The 24,903-nt window shown below is 32.0% G+C and overlaps 1 long non-coding RNA gene across 1 annotated transcript; it reads left to right on the forward strand.

Moving 5' to 3' along the window:
* Window positions 1-10,158: 10,158 nt before the first annotated feature.
* Window positions 10,159-10,901, forward strand: LOC120169636. The gene is made up of 2 exons (XR_005520684.1): window positions 10,159-10,350; window positions 10,551-10,901. It is a non-coding gene; the product is annotated as an uncharacterized LOC120169636 (long non-coding RNA).
* The last annotated feature ends 14,002 nt before the right edge of the window (window positions 10,902-24,903 follow it).

The raw sequence follows: 24,903 nt of genomic DNA on the forward strand, positions 1-24,903 counted from the left end.
CACTTTCTTCCCCCACTAGAGGATATAAGCGCAAATCTGACTGGGACTCCCTAAGGGCAACTCTAACGCGGATGACTGGGCAATGAGGGGTGGGCTGGAGAAGACCGACTGGTCGAATGCACCGTTCATAGCGGCGTACAAGGGGTTCCACATCATTCAAGATGCCACAAAAAATCCCTAAATTCACACCCCAAAATTAACAGACCAAAAAAAATTTTAAATTATTTACCGTATGAAATCACGTTCAAGAAGGGAAAGAGATGAAGCTCTGTCGAATCGTTGCAGTTGAAGACTTGAAGCTCCGTCGAATCGTTGCAGAAATGAAAATTGTGGAGGGTGGGGAGAGTTGAGAATCAAGAACAGCTGAATGACGGGTTGGAGAAGAGTTGAGAAAATATTGTTTTTAGATTTAGGGTTTTTTGTATTACCTCTTAATCAGGCTGTAAAATTGGGTTAATTATGAAGTTGGTCATCAAAATATCATATTAATTAATATTTTTAAGATACATACAAATTGATCACCAAAATTGATTTAAGAATATTAGGTTAAACATAAATGAACGCACATAAACGAACATAACTAAACGCATATAAACGAACATAACCGAACGTTCACTAACGTAAATGAACGAACGAGGCCTATGTTCATGTTCGTTCATTTAATTAAACGAACACAAAATCTTGTTCATGTTCGTTCATTTAATAAATAAACGCACATAAACGAACTTCCCGCCGCACGGTTCATGAACGGTTCGTTGAACGTTCAGTTCATTTACAGGCCTACGTTTACCCATTTAAGCTGAACTCAAAAACCCAACCGTCACTCCCAATAATCCAGACCTCTAACCTCATACCCATTCACTCATTTCTTGTTTGGGTAAAGTTAAATCTGTCCTACCACCATTGGAGGTTGATTTAAATGGGTTTTTAAAATTCAATACCAAAACTTGAAAAGCCAGGTACGCCAACATAATAACTCGGCAAATTAATCTGGGTAAATATTTCGATACTCATTCTTTAGAAGAATTGAAAATTAAAGAAGCTTTTGATGCTATAATTGTTAGTATATGGTGGAAGAATTTTATTAATATTAAATATCCTACTTTTATTGAGTTGATCAGAGAATTCTGCATTACTTTTCAATTTTACTTGCCCAAGGATTTTAATCTCAATACCCTGGACTTGTGAAATTTAGAATCTTAGGCAAAGAATTCACTTAGTCAATTACCAAATTAAATTTGGTTTTAGGATTAATTGATACTGAATGCTCTACCACCACTTACTATAAATCTAGCTCTGTCAATATTGTGGATACCTTTTTGCATTTGACAATTTGAAATGATATGTCTTCTGATAAATCTCATTATAATCATAGTAAATCCAAAGATGCTTACCTTTAGAACCCTGAGTGGGTTTACATGCAACGATTTTTAGCATTCAGTTTTTCTGCTCAAAAAAATACTACCAATATATATACTAATACTGAACTTTACTTTATTTGGTCAATGTTGCATAGAAACCCTATTAATCTAGGATTTTGGTTAGCTTCTCAATCTAATTCAGGTCTGATTATGGTAAACATTTATGATTTGGTTTCCTCATTGCTCATTTGGTAGTTCAACTTAATTTGATTGATCTTGTTAGAACTAACCTACATATAGCTTGTGAGATGGAGCCTCTGAACACAAATTACTTGTTGAAAATGAAAGTGTTGATAAGATAGATGGAATGTATACTTTCGTACAACCCCGAGACTATCAACAATCGGTCCGCATTTTCTATTCCAATGCGGTGTGTATTCAAAACGAAACTCAATGTGGAACTATAGCCATTAGATCTTATCTTTTAGTCCAATATATTAATATTGACCCCGAGACTATAGCTTTCCATTTTGGGTTAGATGATGATGGGATATATAATGAGAATGAAACTGTAGATTATCCCTATGTTCCAAATGCTAGTGTTAGTACTCTACGATCTCATCACGATTGTTTTCTTCATCTGATGATCTCTTGGTGGTTTAGACCATCCAGAGGTAGGTACTCCACTCTTCGTATTAGGGATTTGTGGTGGATGCACTGTCTCAAAAATAAAATCAAAATCAATCTACCCCACATTATCTTTAGTCAACTAGTTGATGTCATAAACATTGTTCCTTTCATTAGTTTATGGATGTCTTCTTAGTAACCTCTTTATCAAACTTGGTCTAGATGTCTCTCTCGACAATCCTGTCCCACTCCAAAACTAAATCAATCTTACTTCCTTGAAGAAATTAGATTAGAAACAAGACGAGGTAACCGGTCAATGGGTTTTTAGACCCAGTAAGCAAACTCCGGGAGCTAGTTCCTCACGAGCTGCTCCAAGCTCCTCTCCTGCTCCTCCTCCTCCGGCTCCGGCTACTGACGATGATCCGGAATTTCAACAACTTATGCAAGACATCGTTGATCACGTACCCGATGACGAGCCTGCACCAGAACCAGCTCCACAAGAAGATTAAATACCTCCATATTTTCGTTCATTTTTGGAGACATTTGATTTACGGTATGCTTCCATCGAATCCCACTTGACTGCTACTCACGAAGCAGTAAATCAATGCTTAGACACTTTGGAAGCTCGTTAGATGGAGTTTCAAAGGGAGATGCTTGCACGCATAGATGCTCTCTCTCTTGAGATGTAAGCCCGATTTCCTCCTCCGCCTCCCGATCCTTCTATGGATGACTAGACTTACTTTATTTTAATTGTATTTGGGATTAAAACTTAAAACTTGGATTGTTAAAACATTTTTGCTGTTTTTGAATTGTTTAACTATTGTTGGATGTTTGAACTATTTGGTTTGATCTTTATGAGCTTCATTTTTATTAATTTTTGCATTATTGACATCTTAGTTGCATTATGACCAATTTACCATTTCACATTTGATTTGAATATTGATTATGAACACTAATGGCTAACCTCTCTTTTGATCTTTGATCTTAGCATCTTAAGTTATATTCAATTAAAATGTTTAATCAATTGGCTATATTTTTCAAAGCCTTCATTCACTCAGTTTTTGAGTCTTTTTGATTTAACAAAAAGGGGGAGAAGTGTTAAGTGTTAAAAGTGTTAAAGGGGAGAAGTGTTATAGTAAGGGGGAGTAATTTGGAGTAATTTCAAAATTGATTTCAAAACTTATTTTCAAAGAAAATCTTAAAATTACTCAAGAGTTTTGTTATATCAAAAAGGGGGAGATTGTTGAAAACATTTTGATGTTTCGATATAACAAATTAAGTTAAATGAATTTTAAGATTTTACAAATGATTTTCTAAAAGTATATTCGATTTAATTACTAGAATATCAAGCTATTACTCCAAGTCTTTCAAGATCAATTTTAAACCTTACTAAATGTGTAAATTTGTGTTTTATACTTGAACTATTTTTAAACAAATTTTCACAAAGTATTTTGAACCAAAATCAAGCCTAAAATAAAATTTTCAAGGGCATGCACCGATGCACCAATCCATGTATCGATGCATCAATTAATTTCTTGAACATTGAATGCATTTTATGCATCGATGCACATACCATGCATCGATGTACTCAGTGCATTTGATGCATCGATGCACAAGACTATGCATCGATGCACTCAGGCTTTTTCAAAACATCGAATGCATTTTATACATCGATGAACTCATAGTGCACCGATGCACTGAGAGTCCAACGGTCAAAATATTTGAATTTTACACTGATGCACCAATGCACCTAGGGCATGCATCGATGCACAGACGCTCTCATCCACTTTCATTAATTGTTTTCATACTTAAATGACTCTATTGACTCCACTAATCATCCCCAACGTTCATAATCATTTGAAGGTGTATTTAAAAAAGATTAAAAGCCATTGATCAACAACAAGAAACATCAAGCAACTAGAATCAAGAGAGAATCAAAGAGAAAACATCAAACCTCAAGTTTGAGCATTTCAATCCTATTTTTCATTCAATATTCATTTTTCTTTCAAGAACACTACTTGTACTCAATTGTATTCATTCTTGAGTGTTCTTTTATTTGTTCTAAAATTGTGCAAACAATCTACCTTGTGAGGATTTTCTTGTAAGTTTGTAAATTTATATTGTTCTCTTTAGGAGAGAGTGTTCTCAAGAATTTGGGGTATAATTCTTGAGGGTTTGTAAGGTTACTTTTTGTCCTCAAAAGAAAGACAAATTAGTGAATTTGTGGAAAATCCTTAGTGTGGATAGCTAAGGTAGTGGACGTAGACTTTGGTTGAGAAAGTTGAACCACTCTAAATCGCTTTGTAATTACTTTCAATTTTCTGCAAAAGCTTCCACCAAATTTTTAATTGCCAATTCACTCCCTCTTGGCCGATTCCGTCAATCGATTAACTCAATAGTTGACTTAAGGAAGTCAAGTCTATGGATGGCATATTTATTGTGACACTAAATCACTTCATCGGGCACAATATCCTTCTTCGTGAAGTTGAAATCGTGGATGGGTCATTCGCTGTGAAATTGAGTTTTTAATTAGATGTCCTTCGCTGTGAAGTTAAAATTCATACTTGTAAATTGCATCTCTTTCGAGTTCAATATCTTTCGCTGTGAAGTTGAAATTGACTCTAGCATGAATCTGCAAAATTATGCGCATATGCGATGTTATGGATGCAATGCTCTTATGTATGCCTAAAATGTATATGCGAAATATGTTATTTTAGGGTTTAGAGAGAAAGCTCAATCTCTAGTTGTCAGTCTCAGTGACTCTTTATTCTGGAATCTTGAATTTATGATTCTTGATCTTGGATTCTTCAACATGCTTAAATATGATGTACAAAATGTTGATATATGAAGGGAATAATTGCGTGAGCATTCTTCAATCTATCCCTGACTTAGTTTGTCTTCATTTCCACAAGGGTGTACTCTTGCAAACCTTAACCTAAGACAATTTGTTTTCCTTCCCCTATTAAATTTTACCCCAAAAATTGCTTCCTTTACCTCAGCTTCGATCTTAAGCTTCGAAGAGATATTTTTTGAATTCCAAGATATGCTTCTAGAGAACTTATCTTGTCTGAAAATGTGTTTCTTCCTTTGAATTTTCAAAATTTTGAAAAATATTACCTCCTTCTAGGTTTCATAATTGAAGCAGATCATAAAACAGGAGTTCATTGGATATCAAAAGAATCAAATTATCTTTTAAGCTTTGATAGCTACAAATCTTTGACAAATATCAAGATCGAAAAGTTGGTTTAGAGGCGGGCTACCTAAATCCTAAGGTTTGTTTCCTCAATTCGGTCATTGCTCGCCCCTCTTTCTTGGTTTGATATTTTAATTGGAGGCAAACAAAATGACACAACTAGCAAAATCAATGGCTAGACCTTTCAAAACACTTCTGTTTCAGTTCTCTGAAATGTTCCATTTGTTCAAGCTTCGTAGGCTTCTCTAACAAAGGTAGTGCAGAAATATCGGTCTAAAAATGAAATTCCTGAGTGCTCGTGTGAAGTTGACTATAACAGGTGTTCCATAACTCCCTTAGTCTATCTTTATCGAAACTCTTTTAGTTCATCTTTACCGAAACTCCTTATTTAATTTTATTATTCACCATTGTCTGGCTAGCTGAATCCATAAAGCCGAGGCGTTTAACCAATTGCTCTAGAGGGACAACTCAATATATAAACACCTTTATCAGGTTAGCTAAATCTTATCCATAAATACGGGGTGTTTAACCAATTGCTTTAGAGGGACAACTCAAGCTTTATTGTATAGTATAATCACCTTTGTTAGGCTAGCTGAATATTATCCATAAAGTCGAGGCGTTTAACCAATTGCTCTTAAGTTTTTCAAGGAGAACCTGTTATAGTCTAAGTGTTTTTGAAAGACAATGAATCTTATCTTTATAGTTCAATTTCCAAACAATTGACCTAAACTAGTTTTGCTTACTTGACCATTCCATCTGTGAAGATCATGATCATCATTGAATGTCATTAACATAAGTAGAAACCAATTAGCTTTGCAATTTCAGGTACTAGATGCCTCATTTTATCCGCTCCTAATACATGTCTGAATGTCAAACCCTTGATGGACTCTTCATGAGAAGAGAAAACTAGCTCGGTCCTCGTAAGAGAAGAGCATGTTGTCTGGTGTACCTTTTAAATTAGGATGAAAGGGTCTTTGTTTTGTAGGGTTCAATCTTGTCATTGTCAAAGATTTACAACCTCAATTATTAAAAAGCTTTTAATTAAGGTGATATTCAAGGAATTCAAGATTAAAATTTTCTCATTTCCTCAGAAGGAAGCATCTTATTTAAAATGCTTGAACGTCAAGTGACTTTTAAACATAAGAAACACAAAAGAAAAATAATTTCCAACAAGATGGCATGTATGAGAATACAACAAAACTCCTTATGGATGCCCCAATCAACTCCCGATTGGAATACCCTATTACACATTGAAAGCCAATGCCCCTGAATCGATCAGATCTTGTACCTTACGCTTCAACGCCCCATAGTTCACAGTGGTGTGCCCTGTGCTCCCAATATGATACCTGCATATGGCGTTAATATCATGACCTTTAGGATATGGGGCCTCTCTAGGTTTGGATTGAACTGAAGTCATAAGATTCTTCTCAACTAGAATTGGGAGCAACTCTTCATATGTCATTGGGATTGAATTGATGTCAGTCTTTTTATTGAAGACATTATGAGGTCTAATCCCCATATTAGTTAGGTGCGATCCCCTTAGGCTGATATCAACTCTTTCCTCAACAATCGCATTGACCCTGCCTTCTTGGTGGTTAGGAAAATGATTCTGAGCAATATATCCTCCTTCGATTTTTCCTTACTTTATGGCCATTTCTATCATTTCTCCGGCCATTACTATGTCAGTAAAATTTCCAGATGTGATTGCGATAGGTGCCCGAAATAAGGAGCCTTTAGCATCTGCACAAAAAGCTTCCTGGTTTCCTTCTCATCCAAGGGTGGATGAACTTACATAGCTAAATCCCTCCATTTCTGTGCGTATTGTCTAAAACTCTCAGCATGCTTCTTTTCCATGCTTTGTAGCATAACTCGATCGGGTCTCATGTCATTGATGTGTTTGTATTGTTCCAGAAATAACTTGGCTAAGTCCTTCCAAGTCTTGATATGGGATCGACTTAGCTGATTATACCAATGGATGTCTGAGACCGACACTCTCTCCCGGAAGCAATGGATTAGGAGTTGATCGTTTCCTCCATATCTTGTCATCTTTAGGTAGAACATGATAATGTGGGAGGATGGCCAGCTGTTTCCATCAAACTTCTCGAACTCCGGGGACTTGAATTTCGGAGGAAGAACCAAGTCTGGACTAGACTGAGTTCTGCTGCATCTACTCCATGGTAGTCATGATATCCTTTAACTACCTTCATTTGGTCTTCCAACATTTTGATCTTTTCCTCCATCTTCTTTGCCTTATCCTCCTCGTCAAAATTTGGGATATGATAGTCTTCCAGATGATTGTCAGTGTTGGTTGAGAAAGCTTGTATATTTGCACCAGATATGGCTTTTCCCTTGGTAGCAGATGAGTCCCCTTGCAGTCCAGGTAAGATCCCTGGTGAGATAACCATTTCTGGGGTTGGTGGTATAGTTACCCCAGCAGACGCACCTACCCCTGGTGCACTCGCCTGTTGTAAATTAGATAACTTGGCCACGATTTGATCGACCAAGGACTCTTGGCTTTTCGTGATGGAATCCAAGGTACTCTGACTATTCTGAGCCATCTTATCTTCCAGTTCTTTCTGTAGTTTTGCCATGTTTTCCTCGATTTCAGCAATTCTGGCCTCCATTTGTCTTTTCTTTTTCAAGCGGGTGTTATACGGATGAGGTGTGTCAATGCTTGAGGTGGTGTATCCAGTATGTGTTCCCTTTTGATAAGATATGCATCTGTTATTTAATGAGAATGTAAAGAAATGAAAATAACAAAATGCAAAATATGTTTAAATGCATAATGCATGCAATGTTCAAGGCATTGATCAAAAAAATGTGTCTGTTATTATAAATAATCCTTATTGGGGACAAAAGTGTTACATCTTTAAGAGACAAAAAACATTTTGATGGTATAGATCCCGAACAACCTCTGACAAGTTGATTTGTTTTCCATCTTTTTTCTATCACCGGTTGATTACCCTGTCGCACCGTTCCGGCTCCTTTGGCTAAATTGTGCAAGTGACGAGCTTCTTGCCCAAAAAAGTCTCGAAGGACTGCATCTCCAGCTTTCACTTTCTGTTGAGTCTGTTCCCTAACGAAAGTGCCATTGGAGTCCTCTATTAAATGGAAATATTTGAAATCCACTTGTTTGCTTCTTGGATTTGTCAAAAATGACATGTTGTCTTTGAAGGGACTCTTCAAGTCAATTTTCCCCGTCTTTTCCCTGCAACCTTTTCCAGCTCAAAAAGTCAACTTTTGGTGTGTACAGTGTAAATCCCGGTCCATCCTAAGTATTCTGACCATAGCTGGACTTCTGAGCTTTTTATCTCTTGTATTATAACCCCTTTGTCCATTAATGCAAATTATTTACGTTTAACGAACACATTTTTTGTGGATCAACACCTCTTTCAAATGATGTAAATGATGAAAAATGAAAAAGAACAAAAATGAAAGGAAAAAGTTAGTGAGTTAAGGATAATAAAAATGATGAAAATGAAAAGTCCAACCCCACATGATATCTACCCCACATGCTTATTATTCCTACTCGGACATGATATCTATTCCATATGTTAATTTTGAACCAGTCCTAACTGCATAAATTTCTAGTTCACATGCTTTGAACAGAAAAATAAAGTAGTATATAATCTTAAAGCAACCTAGGGTTTAGAATGAGGATTTGGGGTGGGCTCTAATTCCCTGTAGTCTCTCAGTTTAGGTTCTAAAGAAAGGTACCCGAGTTCTCCTTGCTGGTGCCCCCTTGGGCTTGCCAAACCCCTAGTCCTAAGCCCATTACAAGCTTATGTGGACTAAGTTAAACTCAAGGAAACATTCCCTTATGCCCGCACGAAGAATAAATTCTCACGAAGGCGTCGCTTTCACCCCCACTTAAATAGGGTTCAGAGCTCGGGTATAGAGCCTTAGATGAAAAAAGTTAAAGATCTGAAATCATTGAAAAAACGTCAATACAACTATTTACTTGAAAAAATAATCAAAGATAAATAATTAGTATCGAATAAATAAATTAAAATTAAAATTTGCAATTTTCGCTCAAAAAGACAAACAAAAATTAATTTCGGCCTGACTCACTTACCTGTCCCCAGCAGAGTCACCAAGCTGTCGCGATCGTCTTTCGGGTGGACCCGAAATTGGGCTTCGACTTGAAATAATGGGTTAGGAGTCGCCACCGATCACTTTAGAAAATATTTAGGTGGATTGGACACCATCTTACATGGTCTGCGTTTTACCAGAAATATGTCGGGTTCGAGAGTCGGTTACGGTCAAGGAAGGATTAGCACCCTTGAACCGCCCTTTCGGTACCAATTAATTTGTCGGTTGTCTTTAATTGCGAAAATTAAAATTTAAATCAAAATTTAAAAATTCGATTCGAATTACTTATCTTTGATTGGTTGGAATTATTCTAAAAAAAGTCAAAAATGTTAGAAAAAATAATAAAAAATAAATGTTAGATAAATCAAAGACAACTATAAAAAATTAAAATAAAATAATAAAATCAAAAGGAAATTTTTTTAAATCTAGGTGAAAGATAAAAAAAATTAAAAAAGGATGAAAGGTAAAGGTAAAAATAAAAGAAAACAATAAAAATAAAAATACAAACTAAAAAATAAAAAAATAACATATATATATATATATATATAACATAATATTTAAAAAAAAAAGAGAGAAAAAAAACGTATATACATATAAAACAAAAACGAAAAGAATGATAAAACAAATAAAAAAAGGAATGAAAATATAAATATATATATATAAAGTGTTAGATAAAAAAATAAGAAAATAAGCTAAATTGCATTAATTGAAAATTTAGGGAAACAATCAATATAAACAAAGTGATCAAATTAAAATAAAGAAAAGATGAATACAATAAATGAAAATACAAAACTCTTTGATGACCCTTGTAATGATTAACCCAATAATTCCCTAAAGGCATAAAATCCCTAGTTTTCACATGTGAAATTCATTATGAGAGTTACCTCCCTTCTTTCCTTTTTTTGCGACGATGTGCTCTTACTCTTCCTCTCTTCTTCTTGATTCCTTCGATCTGAGATTCCAAAAAAATTGGCGGTGTGGCCAGCGGTGAACAACAAACTTTGCTGTGGCCGATGACGACTTTAACGGCAGAGGACAATGATTTTATGGAGAAGGATAGTGGTTACCACCGAAATGGTAAATACTTTACCTTTCTTCGTATTCCTTTCTCGATCTTGATGTGTGCAAAATTATTTCGAGTTTCTTATAATTCTCACTGCTTTTCCCTTCTATTTCCCCGTGTTTTTGTCCCCGAATCCTCTGTATATATCCCCTTTTCCGTGTGTGTTTTACACTTATTTATAACTTGATGAACCCCTATTTTTGGGTGGATTTAGAGTCCTAATAGGATTCAAAAACCGATTTGGGGCTGTTGGTTATTTTTCTATTTTGAGTGGGTGTCGGGAATTCTGGGTTGTTAGAAGAGAGAGTGGGGAGATGTGGCGGAAAATTAGTGTCTACAGTTGGATTCTCAAGTTTGTGCCTTTTCGAGCTACCAAGATGAAGTGCTGGTGAGTGGTAACTTGTAAAACCTATGCTACATTTAATTTTTGCTTATTTCTTTCCCCCCCCCCAAATCTTTTCAAACATGGTAATTTGTAAGTGAAGCGAGAGAAACTGTTTCAACTGTTTAAAGTATTATAACAGGGTTGAAAATCAATGCAGATTTATTAAGATAGTTTAAAACCAAGAGTTTTTATTTTCTTTTTCTTTTTTTGCATGTATTACTGTACACATGCTATCATGTTTTCTCTATTTTGGCCCTGTGTTCTCAATTTATGTTTATGACAATGTCAAATTCTTGTGTATTTCTGGGCAGCGAAAGTGGTTATTCTTTTACTTTTAATCGATATATATATATATAGATATATATATATTGTAAGTTTAATAATTCTCTATAGCTATCCTTTTGATAAAGTCAAGTGCATGTTTCACATATATATTCAGATTGTTTCTCTATCAATATATCCATATTTGATTTGATATTTCATTCAATAAGTACGCATATACATTTGAGATTATTTCTCTATCAATATGTACACATATTTAGATACTTGTGGAGAGAAAAAATCAGGGCAGAACCTCTTTTTTGAAGTGTCCAAATAGACTCACATTGCATGTATAGCTAGGAGTTTTGAGTGATTTATCTAAATACTAATTAGTTTTTTTCTGTAGATAAACGCATTTATGTTGTATGCATTAATTATTTGTTCTTTGTTTCTATTTTGTGGTAAATGTACAATATAGAAGCATCTGTTGAGGGTAGTGTTTCAACCTCCTTGACAGATTGTGAAAATTCAAATAATACTGCTAGAGTTACAAGTCAAATCAACAAAATAAAAGGGACTGCTGCTAAACGAAAATCCATCACTCTCATTTTATTAAATTTGTTAGCAATAAGGGTCAAAGTAATGGTAAATGCAATTATTGTGAAAAAGAATTCTATTGTAATGGAAAGAAAAATGAAACTAGTTTATTGAAGTATCACATGAAGCAATTTAAGAAAAAACCCTACTAATATTGTTGACAATAATCAAGGTCAATTAGTTTTACCTGATAAGGGTCTTGAAGAGGAAGTGAGACGTACGACTTGAAAATTTGATCAAGAAGCAATTAGGAATGCTTTAGCCCAAATAATTGTGATTGGTGAATTGCCTTCCAAGTTCGTTGAAAGTGAAGGTTTTAGAAAATTTACGTTTGTGGCATGTCCTGGGTTTCAAATTACTTCTAGACTTACTATAATTAGGGATGTTTATTAGTTATAATTGGATGAAAGGATTAAGCTAAAATAATATTTAAAAAGCTCTTGTTCTAGAGTTTGTTTGATTACTGATACATGGACTTCTTTGCAAATAATCAATTATATGTGTCTTACTGTCCACTTCACTGAAAATGATTGGAAATTGAATAAAAAATTATAAATATTTATTCAATTTCTAGTCATAAGGGGGAGGCTATTAGAATGATGATTGAGAATTGTTTGTTGAGTTGAGGAATTGATAAATTACTCACTGTGACTATTGATAATGCAAGTTCCAATGAGATTTCTATTAGTTATTTAAGAAAAAAAATTTAGTCCTCGAAGGGGTTGTAGTGCAAATGGTAAATATCTTCATCTAAGATGCATGACACATATTGTTAATTTAATATTTGTTGAAGGTTTAAAAGAGATGAATAAATCTATTGCAAATGTTAGGGGGTTATGAGATATGTGAGATAATCTCCAACTAGATTGAAAATATTTACGGACTGTGTTGAGGTGGTAAAGATAGACAACAACAAAATGTTGTGGCTTGATGTTTGTACTAGGTAGAACTCAACATACTTAATGTTAGACATTGCTCAGAATTTTGAAAGTGCTTTTGATAGATTTGAAGAATAAGATACAAAGTTTAGGGCTGAACTTAGGTTATGAGAAGGTTGGCCAACTATAGAAGATTGGAATAATTTTAGAAACTTGAGATATTTTTTGGAACACTTTTTTGAAGTTATTTTGCGAGTTTCAAGAACCTCTTATATTACATCCACTAATTTTTTTTATGAGCTTACTGAAATTGATATCCTATTACAAGATGTTCAATCAAGTTTGATATTGATTTTAGTGTTATGGCCATGAGGATGAAAGATAAATATGATAAATATTGGGGTGAGATTAATAAGATGAATATGCATATATCTATTGTTTGTGTTCTAGATCCTAGGCAAATATTGAATTATCTGGAATTTTCATTAAATGAAATATATAGTTCTGAAAAAAATTCTAAAGTGATGAAATAATAGAAGAATACTTTGTTTGAACTGTATGATGAGTACAAACCTCTAGTTTCTAATAGTTGTGGCCAATCAAATGCAAGAAAATCTGATTCTTTAAGTGATCCACAACAAAAAAGTGAAAAGGCGTATGAAAAATATGTATAAAAGACTTGTCATTCAAAATGGTGGTGAAGAGCAAACATCTGAATTGGATAAACATCTATGAGAGGCTTCTGAAAATGATGATGTATTTGATATTTTATTGTGGTGGAAAGTCAATAGTCCTCAATTTCCAGCTCTGTCAAAAATGACTAAAGATGTGTTAACTATACCACTTTCTACTGTAGCTTTAGAATCTGCATTTAGTATCAGGAGACGTGTACTTGATCAATTTAGGAGTTATTTAACTCCTAAAATGGTACAAGCCCTTTTGTGTACCCAAGATTATATTTGAAATCCATCATCATAAGAGGATTAAGAAGATTGAAGAATAAACAAACCCAATAGCTTAACAAGATTGATAATGGTATGTTGATATCTTTATTTATTAATTTTAATTTAATCATTTGACTTTTTAGGTTCATCTTGGAATGCATTAGATCCTACACTCGATTCATAAGCTCATAAGCTTATGTACTGTGAGATTATGAGTGTGAGTTGAAGGAAGTGTATGCATTCTAGTCTTTTAGTGTGTGTTATATATGATTGAATCTTTTAGTGTTTATTCTTTTTTTTTCTACTGGTATGGTATATATTTGTATTAGTGTTTGTTGTAGCTTAGTTTATGAGTGCTCATGTTGAATGTTGATTTGAATTATGATGATTGTTACTTACTATTTACTAACGTCTAAAGGCTGGAATGTATGAATTTTCTTTACTCTTTGGATTTTGTTTATGCTTGGAGGTTGCGTTGTTGAATTTTTTATATATACTTTTTAATGAAATGGCTACTCTTATTTTAAAAATATAAAAATTATAATAAATTTTTGTTAACCAATCGTATTAACCGAATTTTGTTCGGTTTAGTTAAATGTTTTCAAAAAAAAAACATTTCGGTTAATGGTTAAAGGGGAAAGATTTGATTAATAAAATTTAGGTAGTTCGGTTCGTTTGGTTAACCAAACTGACCGATTGAACATCCATGCTAAAAGATGAAGCAACGTGAGACAAATACACTTGATTTTATTAATTTTATTATTAAAATTAAAAATCATTACTATTTTGGAAAAATAAGTTTTATTTTTAGATATTTTAGATTTTTTATGTATTGATGTAGGAATTTTGCATTTTCTACTAATTTTTGAATTTTTATGTTTTTAAGGAATTTTTAAAATCTTTTATTACATGTGATAGTTTTAAATTCGGTCACACCATTTTTTTTAAATGGAAAACGACATTAAGACAGGCTCGTCCATTTACAAGTGTAGCATGTGATATGTCACATGCTCCCAAAATTTGAGCGGCCCCACAATTGAAAAAAATCTACTAATAAAAAATATTTATTTTCTCAAAAAAAATTTGATATCCTCTTTTATTTAATTCTCATGATAAAATTTAATAAAAAAACTATTAATTTCCTCCTTTATTATCTCAATAATTGAATGTAATCATTCTTCCTAAAAAATCCCATCAAATTTATTATGTCTAATGGGAAATAATCTTATTTATATCTATCCTGTTTTCAATCTTTTTCATCATCTAAAAACCAAAAAGGAAATTTCCTACTACTTTTAATTAGTGTTTTGAATGTTGAATTTTTAATAAGGGAGTCTGAAGATTTTGGCAATATGATGGTTGTTTCTTCTCCAATTTGGTAGTCCTATTAAAGATCTGCAATTTGATTGTTCCATAGTTTTACTCTTCTAAATTTCTAGGTTATTTCTATCCTTTTGATTTTTAGTTTATCACGTGATCTCTTTTCTTTTTTTTCCATTTTTTTAAAAATTTAATCATGAATCCTACAATTAGGAAACATGATTATGAATGTGAAAAAAGTAAGGAAAAAAAAGAGATGAGAAGAGTTAACTCAATCTCAAATAGGAGCTCTTGATAAGTTCTTTGTTAAGGAATCACACACTTCCGTTGAAATTAATAATGTCGTTGATGTTGATGTTGGAAAAATAACTTACTGCAAAAGGAAAGATTAGCACTCACTGGAAAAATAAATAAGATAAATAAATAAAGATCAAGTAATTTTACTTTGTCATGTAGTCAATGCCTTAGAAGCAATTTCGCATGGAATGGTATAATCCCTAAAATGGACATTGCCCTCCAAGGTTAACACAATCTTCCAAATTCCGTACAACAGAAATAAGAAAGTGGAACTTTGAATAGTTTTTCTCTTTTTGTAGGAAAGAAAAATATTTTATTCGAAGTAAATATTACCGGAATAAAAAATTTCAAAGGCCACTGAAAAGGAAAAATTTCACTATGCTTGTGAAGAGAGAAATAGATAAGAAGAGAGGAGAACGAAGAAATGAGTGAGTTGAGAATAAATCATAGGGCCTTCTTTTATAGCTAAAAATTAAGGGTATTTAAGTAAAAGTGTAAAGTGAAAAATCAGCAAAAAAAATCTTTAACCATTGAATTTGAATCAATTTAAAATTTAAAATTTAAAATTCAAATAAAAATAATTTCTTGGCATTATATATATATATATATATATATATATATATATATATATATATATACCAACAATCCCCCACTAATGCAAAGAAAAAAAGATCCACAAAAGAGTTAAAAGAAAAGAGTAACGGAAAAATTAGTCGCTAAAGCACTAGTATCTATTAGATTTGAATTAGTACATAGTGAAATGAGTAATTCTTCTCTTTAACAAGTGAACGAATCTTGAACTTGTTAATATTTGGGTTAACTCATAACGCACGACTAATTTTAGAGCTATTTGAGTTACGTGATAGTTCAAAATTTTGACAAATAATACCTTGGGATATTGATAAGTGCTCTAGAAAGACGACCCAAAGTCTTTCATAGAAGGTGGATAATCTTTCACACTTATGTAGGTGATTTCATCAAGTATATCTCAATATAGGCCACCCGAATTAAGGCTATAAAATCATCAAGAGCTTTTACTACGCTCAACCTCTCATTTATAATTTTGGTGAATTCATCAAGCCCGTCTCATTAGGACCACCCAAAAACTTGGGCTATGGATTCATTAAGAGTATAAAACTCACCTCACAAACCGGTATATCCATCAAGCCCATATCACTAAGACCACCAAAATCGTGGGCTATAGATTCATTAAGAGTATAAAACTCAACCTCTCAAGTGTACACAACATGCCATAGGGATAAGTAAGAGTGTACGATATGAATTATTCATCCAATGGGCTTAAGTCCCATCCCCCTCGACGTATTAAGAACCATTTTCCTACATAACCCTTTAGTTAAGAGATCAGCAAGGTTCATTTCAGATTTCACGTACTCCAAAGCAAGTACTCCATTTTTTATAAGATGTCTCACAAATTCATGTCTTATCATGATGTGTCTTTTCTTACCATTGTATGATTGATTATTAGCAATACAGAATGTAGCTTGTAAGTCGCATAATAAAAACATTGGAGGTGGAAATTTCCCCTATAAAGGAATCTCTACAAGTAAATTTCTGAGCCACTGACCTCTTTCCAGCTAAATCAAGAGAAATAAATTCTGATTCCATGGTGGAGTAAGCAATACATGTCTATTTGGCAGACTTCCAAGAAATAACCACTCCATCTAAAGTAAAAATATACCTGGTAGTAGAACTTACTTCATCATTGTCAGTTACCCAATTTGTATCACAATATCCTTCAAGGACTACAGGGTATTCAACGAATTTAAGTTTCCAATTTATTATACCTTTAAGGTATCTAAGTAAAAGATTAAGAGCTTTCCAATGCTCACCATTAGGATTGTAAGTATATCTACTTAACCTATTAACAACATAGACAATATCATGTAGAGTATAGTTCATTAAGAACATTAGGTTTCCAATAATCTTTGCACATTTAGATTGTGAGACACTATTCCATTTATTCTTTTTTAGTTGAATGCTAGGATCATAGGGGGTACTCACAGGGATTACATCAAAACTTTAAAACTTTTTTCAAAACTTTCTCTATGTAATGAGACAGATTTAACGAGCATCCCTTATATGATTTAGTCACTTTTACCCCTAAAATTACATCAAGTTATACAAATCAGTCATTTCAAACTTAGTGGATAAAAAATCTTTAGTTTCTTTAATGGCTTTTATGTGTGTACTGAAAATCAATAAGTCATCTACATACAGACTTATGACAACACAATCAAATCCAAACATTTTATGCATCAACACCGTTAACTATAAATCCAAAAATGAGAATAGTTTTATGATTTTTTTCATACCATGTTTTAGAGCTTGTTTTAAACAATATAAAGATTTTTTGAGTCTGCAAACTTTATTTTCCTTCCAGGTGCCACAAATCCTGGAGGTTGTTCCATGTAAATATCCTCATCCAAATCACCATTTAGAAAGGTCATTTTCACATCCATATGATGTATCAACAAGTTGTGAATGAAAGCTAAAACAAATAAAACACAAATAGTGGAGATTTTAGTAACAGGTGAATATGTATAAAAAAGTCAATCCCAAACTTTTGGGGAAAGCCTTTTACAACTAGTCTTGCCTTATACCTTTGTATAGTTTCATCTGGTCTAAACTTCTTTCTAAAGGCCCATTTATTACTAATAGGTTTACAACCTTTAGGCAAGTCTACTAACTCCCAAGTATGATTAGAAAAAATGGATTCTAATTAATCTTTAATAACATCTCTCCAAAAACTAGCATCAATAAAACTAATAACTTCATATGTGTTTGGATCTTCATCTATTAAAAATGCATTAGTTATAGAATCACTAATTGAGTCAAAATCATTAATATCAATCATGAAAGAAGTAAGGAAGTTAGGTCCAAAACTAGTTCTTACCTTTTATCCTTTACTTCTCCTATGTTCATCATCATTTTTATCATCTCTAAAAGTTTTCCTAGAAGAAGACACACTCTCATCTAATTTCATGTCATGATTACTGTATTTTTTAAGAGGAACACGTTTTCAAAGAATATTGCATCTCTAGATTCACATATAAAATAATCATGCAAGAAAATAAATCTATAAGAAGCACTATTTAAAGCATAACCAATAAACACAACATCAACAATTTTAGATCCAATAGTATTCTTTTTAAAAGTAGACAACCCTACTTTTTCTAAGCACCCCCACACTTTTAGATAATTTAAATTAGGCGCATAACCTTTCTACATTCCTTATGGAGTACAATCTAACATTTTATGATGCACTCTATTAAGGATATGATTAGCAGAAAGTACGACCTCTCCCACATATTATCATATAAAGCATAGCTAAGCAAAATAGTGTTCATCATATCTTTTAAATTTCTATTCATTCTTTCAGTTATGCCATTTTGTTGTGGAGTGTAAGGGGCAGAAAGCTCATGAATAATGCCATCTTTCTCACAAATTTCTTTAAGAAGATTAACCACATATTCTTTTCCTCTATCAAATCTAATTCTTTTTGTTCTTTTATCAGGCTAGTTTTCTACTTCTACTTTATAAACTAAAAAGACTTTTTCTGCTTCATTTTTGGACCTCAAGAGATAAAATTTAGAAAATTTAGAGTAATCATCAACAAAAGCGATATAATATATTTTTCCACCTTTACTTTCTTTATTTTTAATGTATGCTAAATATGTATGAACTAACTCTAAAAGGTTAGTTTGTCTAAAAGTAACAGATTTGAAGAGAGGTCTAGCATGTTTTGCTTCAACACATATTTCACAACTATTAAAGTTGGTTTCATCTAGATTAGGAAGCATGTTCATTTTTTAACCTTTTTAAAGAGTGAAGGCTCACATAACCTAATCTAGCATGCCACATATCATAAGTTACAACGGTATAAGAAGAATTAGATGTCTTATTCATAATATTAGTCATAGTTTCAATAACAAATCCCCAACATAAACACCCTTTCCCCACATAATCACCATTGCGGGATAATATAAGTTTATCAAAGTCAAATATTAACTTAATTCCTGCCTTATTCAAGAGTCCACCATTAATAAGATTTCTATGTAGCGCATGAACATACAAAACATTATGCAAAGCTAGAGTTTTACCAGAAGTAAGTTTAAGTGAGATCTCTCATTTGTCGAGTACATATGAACTGCTAGAGTTTCCCATGTAGACTTGTTCATCTTTATCTACATTTTCAAACTCAGTGAAAAGTGTTCTATTAGCACAAAAACTGTTTGGAAGCGCTAGTGTCCACTACCCACTAAGTGTAAATTTTCATTAAATTGACCTCAGAGAACATAGCAGCAATCACCTCGTTTGGATTCTCAATCAAGTTTGTGAAAGCCATGCTATGTAGTAAGTATAAACTGCTTTTAAATATTTGGAAAAATAACTTACTGCAAAATGAAAGATTAGCACTGAATGGAACAATAAATAAGATAAAAAAATAAAGATCAAGTAATTTTATTGTGTATTGTAGTCTTTTCCTTAGAAGCAATTTTGCCTAGATTGGTGTAATCCCTAAAATAGACGTTCCCCCATGGTTAACACATTCTTCCGAATTTCATACACCCAAAATAAGGAAGTGGAACTTTGAATAGTGTTTCTCTTTTTGGAGGAAAGGAAAATATTTTATCCGAAGTAAATATTACTAGAATAAAAAATATCAAAGGCCGACGAAAGGAAAAACTTCATTATGCTTATGAAGAGAGAAATATAGAAGAAGAGAGAAATATAGAAGAAGAGAGGACAATGAATAAATGAGTGAGTTGAAAATGAAGGAGAAGTCATCCTTTTATAGCTAAAAATTAAGGGTATTTAGGTAAAAATGTCAAGAGAAAAATCAGTAAAAAAATCTCTCAAAATCTCAACTCCTCCCATAATCTCAATGTAGACATTAATTTTCGTCCTTGTTTATATATTATCTTTATAATTATAATTATAATTATAATAATAATCATTAAATATTATTACAGGCCCATTTACAAAGTAGGTCGGAGCCCATTTAAAAATACACCTAGGTCAGTTCAAGTAGATTCGACCAAACAAGCCCAACCCGATCCAGGCTCGAATGCATCTAGGGTTTTTGTTGAAGCTTCCAGCTGCCAGCCTTCTCAGCCGTTGGATATGGGAGAGATCCAATGGTCCAGATTGGTCTGGAGGAAACCCTAGGATCTCATCATAACCCTAGGGTTATGCTCGTTGCTGCCGCCTCAACCCAAAGATAAGCCAGTCGCCGCCTCCAGGTGTTCCACCCCAGTAGTTGCCACATAGTCGCCGCCTCACCGGCCAGATCCAGGATATCTGGTTACATTTAATGCACCCAGCCGCCCCTATGGTGAGTCACCACCATAGCTCTGGTGACTCACCAAGCTTACTCTTTTAACCGGAAAAAAGGTGGTACTCTAGGGGCTATAGAAACCCTCACCTGCAAAACACGAGAAAAGGGAAGGAGCAAGCAACAAAGAAAAACAAATAAGAAAAATAAGGAAACCAACAACATCTATTCAAAACAAAAATAGAGAGTACGAGAGGAGAGAAAGACTTACCCACATCTGTCGGAGTCTTCAAACCGTCGCCTGAACCTCCGTTTAACCGAAGGTAAAAATTTTGATTTCTTTTAGATCTAGGGTGATCTAAGGGTTTTTAAGGCAAAAGAGGGTAAGATTTGAGATAAGGGTGTTGAAATCTAGGTTTTGAGGGTTTTTTAGGTCACCACCGCTATCGGCGACAGCCAGAATCATCGGCGTACGGTGGCCGATCGGTGATCGACTTCCCTCCGACGAGGGGATTCCAAAGAGAATAGAGACATTTGGCCTATTTATACCCAACATGAAACGGTGTCGTTTCAGGGAGGGTATATACGTGCTTTTGCGCGTGGGAAAATCATTCCCGCATTCCCTCTGACGTTGTAACTTTGAAATTTAGTCAATAAAATTAAGTTTTAAGAATTTTAAGTTGGCTTACAAATTTTATTTTGTTTCTATTTTAGTAACTAATTATATTTATATATGTTTTGGGTAAATATTTTATTCACTCCTTTAATTTTAATAATTTATATTATAATACCGAATATTGATTAAGGCTAAATAACAATTCAAATACCTATATTTCATGATATTTTTATTTAGGGCCATAAGTTTTATTATTTTACAATTTAATCCTCGAACTTAATATTTTTAATTTTAAATAATATTATTTGTTTATTTATAATTTTAGTGCCTAATATATGATTTATTTACATAGGTAACCTTGAACTTTTGTAATTTTATGATATAATCACTAAATTTATTATATTTATTATTTTCATCCTTTAGTTATATATTTATAAATTTATTTTATTATATATAAATTTAGGGAAATATTATTTTTATGAATAATCCATAAAAATAACTCCTTAACTGGCTACGAAGATATTTTCAAGGATTATTTGTATAAAATAATATCCCTTTTATTTTTCTAAAAAATTATATCATATTTTAAATATTATTCAAATTTTCCAAATTTAATATTGAGATGACATATAATCATAAGTACCAATTTTGGGCGTTGTGGAGGTGCTAATCCTTCCCCACACGTAACCGACTCCCGAACCCGTTTTCAAAATGAATATCTGGTCAATCGCAGATCCATTTTTATCTTTTAAAAATAATTTTCTTAAAATTATTTTAAAAGGTATTTTTAGGTATTCGACTTACCTAACCTAAAAGTCGATGACGACTCCAAATTTGTTGTTTTGCATATTTATTTAAGACCCAACATGTTCCCAATATTAAGTCGGATCGATTCTCGATAAAACCCTAAAAACCCATGCAGGAAACGTTTCAACAGCTTGGTGACTCCACTGGAAACCTTTTTTTAGTGAGTCTAGCTATAATTGATTATACGTAATCTTTTTAGTTAAAATGGAAAATATGAATGATATTTAAATTTTAATAATTGATTATTGTTTAGTTATACTAATTTGATTAGTTAAAATGGAAAATATGAATGATATTTAAATTTTAAGTTTTATTATTTTACAATTTAATCCTCGAACTTAATATTTTTAATTTTAAATAATATTAATGGTTTATTTACAATTTTAGTGCCTAATATATGATTTATTTACATAGGTAACCTCAAACTTTTGTAATTTTATGATTTAATCACTAAATTTATTATATTTATTATTTTCATCCTTTAGTTATATATTTATAAATTTATTTTATTATATATAAATTTAGGGAAATATTATTTTTATGAGTAATCCATAAAAGTATCTCCTTAAAAGGCTAGGAATATATTTTCAAGGATTATTTGTATAAAATAATATCCCTTTTATTTTTCTAAAAAATTATATCAAATTTTAAATATATTTCAAATTTGCCAAATTTAATATTTAGATGATGTATAATCATAAGTACTAATTTTGGGCATTGTGGGGGGTGCTAATCCTTCCCCACACGTAACCGACTCCCGAACCCATTTTCAAAATGAATCTCTAGTCAATCGCAGATCAATTTTTTTATATTTTAAAATTATTTTTCTTAAAATTATTTTAAAAGGTATTTTTTTAGGTATTCGACTTACCTAACCCAAAGTCGATGACGACTCCAAATTTGTTAATTTACATATTTATTTAAGACCCAACATGTTCCCAATTTAAGTCGGATCGATTCCCGAGAAAACCCTAAAAAGCCCGACGGGGATCGTTTTGACACTCAACCATTGAATTTGAATTAATTTAAATTTGAAAAATTCAAATAAAATTATTTTCTTTGCAGTACTATATGTATAAAAAAAAGTTGATGGTAGAATTATTTTGAATGATGATTGTGTTACTTTGAATGATAATGATGATAATTATGTTGATTTGAATGAAAATATGTTTGTTGATAAAGATAAACCTTAAAGTGATGATGATGTGTTAATTCAAAATGACAATTCTAATCATATTAGTGATAATCACACTAGTCAGAATGACAACAATTATGCTTTAAATGTTGAAAATAATATTGACACTCAAAGTTTACCTGATATATTTGATCCTAGAACTTGGGATAATCTTAATGCCAAAATGATTGATCTTTTAGTAGTTAAGAGCTCTAAAAGAGATATGTCTATAGAGAAAGGTCCTAAGAATAAATTGTCAAGGCATTTTTCTTCAACATTATATGCGAGAGTATATATATATTTTTAGTCATATTTGGCTAAAAGTTACTACTATTATTATTAGTATTTATTATTATTATTATTTATTATTATTATTATTATATTATTATTATTATTGCTATTTGCAAAAAATATATGTATTCAAAGTCTAAACTATATTTTATTTCAACTTTGAACCCATTACACATAAACCCAAAGCCATAACAAGGTCCGTTTACACAAATGGTCAAGCATCGAGAAAAAAAAAAGAGAAGTTAAACAAAATACAAAAGAAGGGATATGATTCATTTTGATTATGCTTGGGATATGATAATTTTAATTTATGCATTTTAGTCACTAATAAATTTTGATTTAGCTGCTATTTTTATTTTATTACATTATGGTCCTTAATGTTAAAATACAATTATTAAATGTTAATACGACCTCGTGATGACCTGCCCTGGGTATGATTCGCGTTATTCATGGTCCAGGTAAAATTTTAATTTTAACTACTAAACCGCTAATTTTCTAACTTTTACCTTCTAATTTTTATAAAATATATTCGAATCATTCTACGACCTCGCGATAACCCGCCCTGAGATATGATTCATGTTATTTATGGTCCATGTAACAATTAAAAATATTAACCACTAATTCGTACTTTTATTTGATCGACTTATTTTATTATTTAATTTGTTCCATTTTAAATTTTTTTTGTTATTTTAATTTTTCCTTGAATTAGTAATATTTTCATTTTAATCCTTTAATTTCCAGCTTTAATTTCTTGTTGCTTGGACTTTATATTCTGTTTTTATTTCAATTTAGTCACTAGTTTTGCTTATTAATTTTGACTATGTATTTTATAATTATTTTAATTTATCCATTTCGAGTTTATTAATTGCTTTTAATTTATTTGACTTGCCATTTATTTTAATTTAGTCCTTGATAGTTTATTTAGGTCTTTATATTAAACCCTTAGATTTAGAATTTTAACATTTTGGTCCTAGTTTAGGTTACCATATGCTTAATTACTCTTTAAATTTAGATTCCATTTGATTTAGCCTCTAGAGCTTTTAATTTAGATTGGAATCAAATAATTGATTAAAATTAATTAGGATTAATATTAGAGTCTTCACTTTAGGCCTAATTTCAAATTTAGTCCTTAAATTTAGATGAATTCTTAATTTGGTCCTCGCTTTTGCTTAAGGTTCCACTTTAATTAGTCAAATTGAATAATTGAATTAAAATTAATTATGATTAATATTAGATCCTTCACTTTAGGCCTAATTTAAAATTTAGTTCTTAAATTTAGGTGAATTCTTATTTTGGTCCTCGCTTTTGCTTAAGGTTCCACTTTAATTATTCGAATTGCATAATTGATTAAAGTTAATTAGGATTAATATTAAAGCCTTCACTTTAGGCCTAATTTTAAATTTAGTCCTCAAATTTAGGTGAATTGTTAATTTAGTCCTCGCTTTTCCTCGAGGTTCCACTTTAATTATTCGAATTGCATAATTGAATAAAATTAATTAGGATTAATATTAGAGCCTTCACTTTAAACCTAATTTTAAATTTAGTCCTTAAATTTAGGTGAATTCTTAATTTGGTCCTCACTTTTGCTCGAGGTTCCATTTTAATTATTCGACTCAATAATTTATTAACAAATGACTTGGGTTTATATTAGAGCCTACATTTTTAGGTTTAATCCTTTAGGTTATTAAAATTTCATAACTT

Source organism: Hibiscus syriacus, unplaced genomic scaffold, assembly GCF_006381635.1.
Source record: "Hibiscus syriacus cultivar Baekdansim isolate YM2019G1 unplaced genomic scaffold, ASM638163v2 tig00111769_pilon, whole genome shotgun sequence".
NCBI lineage: Eukaryota > Viridiplantae > Streptophyta > Magnoliopsida > Malvales > Malvaceae > Hibiscus > Hibiscus syriacus.